Source organism: Heptranchias perlo, unplaced genomic scaffold (assembly GCF_035084215.1).
Source record: "Heptranchias perlo isolate sHepPer1 unplaced genomic scaffold, sHepPer1.hap1 HAP1_SCAFFOLD_436, whole genome shotgun sequence".
Taxonomy (NCBI): domain Eukaryota; kingdom Metazoa; phylum Chordata; class Chondrichthyes; order Hexanchiformes; family Hexanchidae; genus Heptranchias; species Heptranchias perlo.
In genome coordinates, this window is record NW_027139449.1 from 165,001 (window position 1) to 172,500 (window position 7,500).

Below are 7,500 nucleotides of genomic sequence, written 5' to 3' on the forward strand. Positions count from 1 at the left end.
CGCCGTTTTCAAGCCCGACCAAAAACCCGAAAAATGGGAAAAATGGGAAAAATTCCCACTCCCAAAAGGCTTAAAAGTCGGTTGGGCGGCAGCCCGGGTCGGTCTCTGCAGACCTGGAGGCGCTAGACACAAGTCTGGTAAACAGGCTAAGTCTCGACATGCCACCTCTTACTATCCTGCAGGTACCCCGCCAATCCCCCCGGAACCGGCTGGCAATTGGCGAATCAGCGGGACGAATTTGAATTCGTGACCGACTCTCTGACACCGAATCGCCGCAAACGCGTTTCGATTTTTCGGCTTCGGTACCTCCATCAGACTTTGACTGGCCATATCTCCGGACTCACGTGTCGCAGCCGGGACCTTCAGGTACCGTTCGACGCGTCTAACCTGCCCCGTCGAATGGCGCCCCTCGCGGTGTGGTCCGATTTCCGCATTTTGGTCAGATTTGCCTCCAAAGTTTTCAGATTGAGTTGACGAATGCCCCCTACGGGGTAACCCTCTTGCCCTTTCGGACATGGTCCCTGTGACTTAATTTCCGCCTTTTGCTCAATCGTTTCCCCATTTATAATTAATTTTAAAAATCGGGTTACTCAGTTCTGGTTTACCAGTCCCCTCTTCGGACTTAGTTTTTGGTTAATCATTTCCGGTTCACCAGTTCCCGTTTTGGACTTAGTCTCTGCGGGCCGTTTCTCATCTTTTGGTTCATCAGTTCCCCTCTTTTAATAATTTTTTGGCTGCTTTCGTTTGATCATTTCCCTGCCTTCTGGGTGACTTTTGCCCCTTAGGACTTCATCGCCGCACATTATTTTCGACTTCTGGTTGATCATTTCACCCCTTTTAATCATTTTTGCAACTTTTGGTTAACCATTTCACCCAGCTTCTGGTTAACCATTTCCCCTTTGGGACTTAGTCTCTGAGCATTCTTTTGGGATTCTGGTTAATCATTTGCCAATTTTTAAAAATGTTGCCGCTTTTGTTTAATGCTTTCTGGTCAACCTTTCCCTCTTTCAGACTTCACCGCGGCACATTGCTTTAGCCTCCTGGTTAATCATTTCACCCCTTTTAATCATTTTTGCAACTTTTGGTTAACCATTTCCCCCAGCTTCTGGTTAACCATTTCCCTTTGGGACTTGGTCTCTGAGCATTCTTTTGGGATTCTGGTTAATCATTTGCCAATTTTTTAAAATGTTGCCACTTTTGTTTATGCTTTCTGGTCAACCTTTCCCTCTTTCAGACTTCACCGCGGCACATTGCTCCAGCCTCCTGGTTAATCATTTCACCCCTTTTAATCATTTTTGCAACTTTTGGTTAACCATTTCCCCCAGCTTCTGGTTAACCATTTCCCCTTTGGGACTTAGTCTCTGAGCATTCTTTTGGGATTCTGGTTAATCATTTGCCAATTTTTTTAAAAATGTTGCCACTTTTGTTTAATGCTTTCTGGTCAACCTTTCCCTCTTTCAGACTTCACCGCGGCACATTGCTTTAGCCTCCTGGTTAATCATTTCACCCCTTTTAATCATTTTTGCAACTTTTGGTAACCATTTCCCCCAGCTTCTGGTTAACCATTTCCCCTTTGGGACTTAGTCTCTGAGCATTCTTTTGGGATTCTGGTTAATCATTTGGCCAATTTTTAAAAAATGTTGCCACTTTTGTTTAATGCTTTCTGGTCACCTTTCCCTCTTTCAGACTTCACCGCGGCACATTGCTTCAGCCTCCTGTGTTAATCATTTCACCCCTTTTAATCATTTTTTGCAACTTTTGGTTAACCATTTCCCCAGCTTCTGGTTAACCATTTCCCCTTTGGGACTTAGTCTCTGAGCATTCTTTTGGGATTCTGGTTAATCATTTGCCAATTTTTAAAAAATGTTGCCGCTTTTGTTTAATGCTTTCTGGTCAACCTTTCCCTCTTTCAGACTTCACCGCGGCACATTGCTTTAGCCTCCTGGTTAATCATTTCACCCCTTTTAATCATTTTTGCAACTTTTGGTTAACCATTTCCCCCAGCTTCTGGTTAACCATTTCCCCTTTGGGACTTGGTCTCTGAGCATTCTTTTGGGATTCTGGTTAATCATTTGCCAATTTTTAAAAATGTTGCCACTTTTGTTTAATGCTTTCTGGTCAACCTTTCCCTCTTTCAGACTTCACCGCGGCACATTGCTTCAGCCTCCTGGTTAATCATTTCACCCCTTTTAATCATTTTTGCAACTTTTGGTTAACCATTTCCCCAGCTTCTGGTTAACCATTTCCCCTTTGGGACTTAGTCGCTGAGCATTCTTTTGGAATTCTGGTTAATCATTTGCCAATTTTTAAAAAATGTTGCCGCTTTTGTTTAATGCTTTTCTGGTCAACCTTTCCCTCTTTCAGACTTCACCGCGGCACATTGCTTTAGCCTCCTGGTTAATCATTTCACCCCTTTTAATCATTTTTGCAACTTTTGGTTAACCATTTCCCCAGCTTCTGGTTAACCATTTCCCCTTTGGGACTTAGTCTCCTGAGCATTCTTTGTGGATTCTGGTTAATCATTTGCCACTTTTTAAAAAATGTTGCCGCTTTTGTTTAATGCTTTCTGGTCAACCTTTCCCTCTTTCAGACTTCACGCGGCACATTGCTTTAGGCCTCCTGGTTAATCATTTCACCCCTTTTAATCATTTTTGCAACTTTTGGTTAACCATTTCCCCCAGCTTCTGGTTAACCATTTCCCCTTTGGGACTCAGTCTCTGAGCATTCTTTTGGATTCTGGTTAATCATTTGCCACTTTTAAAAATGTTGCCGCTTTTGTTTAATGCTTTCTGGTCAACCTTTCCCTCTTTCAGACTTCACCGCGGCACATTGCTTTAGCCTCCTGGTTAATCATTTCACCCCTTTTAATCATTTTTGCAACTTTTGGTTAACCATTTCCCCCAGCTTCTGGTTAACCATTTCCCCTTTGGGACTTAGTCTCTGAGCATTCTTTTGGGATTCTGGTTAATCATTTGCCAATTTTAAAAAATGTTGCCGCTTTTGTTTAATGCTTTCTGGTCAACCTTTCCCTCTTTCAGACTTCACCGCGGCACATTGCTTTAGCCTCCTGGTTAATCATTTCACCCTTTTAATCATTTTTGCAACTTTTGGTTAACCATTTCCCCCAGCTTCTGGTTAACCATTTCCCCTTTGGGACTTAGTCTCTGAGCATTCTTTTGGGATTCTGGTTAATCATTTGCCAATTTTTAAAAAATGTTGCCGCTTTTGTTTAATGCTTTCCCTGCTTTGTGGTCAAACTTTTCCCCTTTAGGACTTCATCGCCGCACATTATTTTCGAATTCTGGTTAATCATTTCACCCCTTTTAATCATTTTTGCAACTTTTGGTTAACCATTTCCCCCAGCTTCTGGTTAACCATTTCCCCTATGGGACTTAGTCTCTGAGCATTCTTTTGGGATTCTGGTTAATCATTTGCCAATTTTTAAAAAATGTTGCCGCTTTTGTTTAATGCTTTCTGGTCAACCTTTCCCTCTTTCAGACTTCACCGCGGCACATTGCTTTAGCCTCCTGGTTAATCATTTCACCCCTTTTAATCATTTTTGCAACTTTTGGTTAACCATTTCCCCCAGCTTCTGGTTAACCATTTCCCCTTTGGGACTTAGTCTCTGAGCATTCTTTTGGGATTCTGGTTAATCATTTGCCACTTTTTTAAAAATGTTGCCGCTTTTGTTTAATCGTTTCCCTGCTATGTGGTCAACCTTTTCCCCTTTCAGACTTCATCGCCGCGCATTGTTGTCGACTTCTGGTTAATCATTTTTCCCCTTTAAATCTTTTTTTGCCACTTTCGGTTAACCATTTCACCCAGCTTCTGGTTAACCATTTGCCCCATTATACTGAATTTTTCCGCTTTGGTTTAATCATTTCCCTGCTTTCTTGTCAACCTTTTCCCCTTTTGGACTTCGCCGCCGCACTTTGCTTTTGCCTTCTGGTTAAACATTTCTCCCCTTTTAATCCTTTTTCCCACTTTTGGTTCACCAGTTCACCCAGCTTCTGGTTAACCATTTCCCCTTTGGGACTTAAGTCTCTGAGCATTCTTTTGGGATTCTGGTTAACCATTTGCCACTTTTTTAAAAATGTTGCCGCTTTTGTTTAATGCTTTCCCTGCTTTCTGGTCAACCTTTTCCCCTTACGACTTCGCCGCCGCACTTTGCTTTCGCCTTCTGGTTAATCATTTCACCCCTTTTAATCCTTTTTCCCACTTTGGGTTGGACAGTTCACCCAGCTACTGGTTAACCATTTCCCCTTTGGGACTTAAGTCTCTGAGCATTCTTTTGTGATTCTGGTTCACCATTTGTCCCTTTTTAAAAGATATTGCTGCTTTTGATTAAACCTTTCCCTGCTTTGCGGTCGACCTATTCCTCTTTCAGACTTCATCGCCGCACCTTGTTTTCGACATCTGGTTCAACATTTCTCCCCTTTTAATCCTTTTTCCCACTTTTGGTTAAGCAGTTCACCCAGCTTCTGGTTCACCATTTGCCCCTTTTTACTGAATTTTTCTGCTTTTGTTTAATCATTTCCCTGCTTTGCGGTCGACCTATTCCTCTTTCAGACTTCATCGCCGCGCATTGTTTTCGACATCTGGTTCAACATTTCTCCCCTTTTAATCCTCTTTCCCACTTTTGGTTAAGCAGTTCACCCAACTTCTGGTTAACCATTTGCCCCTTCTTACTGAATTTTTCTGCTTTTGTTTAATCATTTCCCTGCTTTATGGTCAACCTTTTCCCCTTTAGGACTTCGCCGCCGCACTTTGCTTTCGCCTTCTGGTTAATCATTTCACAACATTTTAATCCTTTTTCCCACTTTTGGTTAAACAGTTCACCCAGCTTCTGGTTAACCATTTGCCCCTTTGGGACTTAAGTCTCTGAGCATTCTTTTGGGATTCTGGTTCACCATTTGTCCCTTTTTAAAAGATATTGCTGCTTCTGTTTAATCCTTTCCCTGCTTTGCGGTCAACCTTTTCCTCTTTCAGACTTCATCGCCGCGCATTGTTTTCGACATCTGGTTCAACATTTCTCCCCTTTTAATCCTCTTTCCCACTTTTGGTTAAGCAGTTCACCCAACTTCTGGTTCACCACTTGCCCCTTTTTACTGAATTTTTCTGCTTTTGTTTAATCATTTCCCTGCTTTCCGGTCAACCTTTCCCTCTTTCAGACTTAATCGCCGCACATTGTTGTCGACTTCTGGTTGATCAGTTCACCCCTTTTTTATCCTTTTTCCCACTTTGGGTTAAGCAGTTCACCCAGCTTCTGGTTAACCATTTGCCCCTTTGGCACTTAAGTCTCTGAGCATTCTTTTGGGATTCTGGTAAACCATTTGTCCCTTTTTAAAAAATGCTGCTGCTTTTGTTTAATGCTTGCCCTGCTTTGCGGTCGATCATTTCACCCCTTTTAATCCATTTTTGCCACTTTGGGTTAAACAGTTCACACAACTTCTGGTTCACCATTTCACATTTCGGAACTTTTATTCCCACCATTACTTTGGGCTTCTGGTTCATCATTTCACGCTGTTTTACAAATCTTTGCCGCTTCACTTTTAATCCACAAACCGTGGCTCGCTTTCGGGTGGGGGGGGGGGTAGCGGGTTTGGGCCGGGCACTCGACATCCCGGTGTGCGACCGGGTTCGTTCTGGTACCGCTCGGTGCCCCTCGTCCTGCTCTTGCCGCGGAAGCAAACCAGACGACCGTCGGTCTCACGCCCGAGGGGAGAGGAGGCGGAAAGCGGTTTGCAGCCTTTCGCTGTACCTCCGGCGGGCAGCGCCGCACCTCCGAGTGCTCGGTACCGTTCGCTGCACCTCGTCCGGCCGCACGCAGCGAGCCAAACCCGGAGGAAATCGGCCTGTGCCTTCTCGAGATATGGGCCTCCGGGTGGGACGGACAAACCGGGGCCCCGAGCTCGCTTTCGGCGGCCCGGCACTCGACTTCCCGGTGTCCGAACGTGATCCTTCCGGTACCCTTCGGTGCCCCTTGCCCGACTCTAGCTCCCGTGCTGAAGCGGAGTCGGTCGGCCTGACGGCCTGCCGAGTTAACCAGCGGAAAGCGGTGCGCAGCCTTTCGCTTGCAGCTCCGGCGGGCAGCGCCGCACCTCCGGCTGCTCAGTGCCGTCCGCTGCTCCCCTTCCGGCTGCACGCAGCGAACCATACCCGGAGGAAATCGGCCTCGGCCTTCCGGAGATATGGGCCTGCGAGTGGGACCAATAAATCGGTGCACATTTCCGGCTCGGTTTCCGGCCTCGGCACTATCAGTTCACGCCGTCCGACCGACGTCGTTCTGGCACGGTTCCGTTGCTCCTTGATCCGGTCCAGCCACGGTAATCAGCCGAAGATGGTGGGGGGGACACATTGCCCGCCGAGTTAGCCGGAGGAAATCGGCCTCGGACTTCCTCAGATATCAGCCTCCGGGTGGGACAGACAAACCGGGGACCCGAGCACGCTTTCGGCGGCCCGCTGGTCGACTTCCCGGTGTGCGACCGGGTTCGTTCCGGTACCGTTCGCTGCCCCTCGTCCTGCTCTAGCCGCGGAAACAAACCCGACGACCGTCGGTCTCACGCCCGCGGAGGGAGGTGGCGGAAAGTGGTTTGCAGCCTTTCGCTGTACCTCCGGCGGGCAGCGCCCGACCTCCGAGTGCTCGGTACCGTCCGCTGCGCCTGGTCCGGCCGCACACAACGAGCCATACCCGGTGGAAATCGGCCTGTGCCTTCCAGAGATATGGGCCTCCGGGTGGGACGGACAAACCGGGGCCCCGTGCTCGCTTTCGGCGGCCCGCTAGTCGACTTCCCGGTGTGCGACCGGGTTCCTTCCGGTACCGTTCGCTGCCCCTCGTCCTGCTCTAGCCGCGGAAACAAACCCGACGACCGTCGGTCTCACGCCCGCGGAGGGAGGCGGCGGAAAGTGGTTTGCAGCCTTTCGCTGTACCTCCGGCGGGCAGCGCCCGACCTCCGAGTGCTCGGTACCGTCCGCTGCGCCTGGTCCGGCCGCACACAACGAGCCATACCCGGTGGAAATCGGCCTGTGTCTTCCGGAGATATGGGCCTCCGGGTGGGACGGACAAACCGGGGCCCCGAGCGGTGGCACCCTGCTCGCTTTCGGCGGCCCGGCACTCGACTTCCCGGTGTGCGAACGTCATCGTTCCGGTACCCTTCGGTGCCCCTTGCCCCACTCTAGCTCCGGTGCTAAAGCGGAGTCGGTCGGTCTCACGGACGCCGAGTTAGCAGGCGGAAAGCGGTGCGCAGCCTTTCGCTGTCACTCCGGCGGGCAGCACCGCACCTCCGAGTGCTCGGTACCGAACGCTGCGCCGCCTCCTGCCGCACGCAACGAGCCATACCCGCAGGAAATCGGCCTCGGCGTTCCGGAGTTATCCGCCTCCGAGTGGGCCTGACCAAGCGGGGTGAACTGGAAATCATTAACCAACGTACTTCCATGTTTTCACCCGCAGAGGGCAGCACTCTCTTCTCCGTTTTAAACTGGGCCGACCCGGCTCCGTTT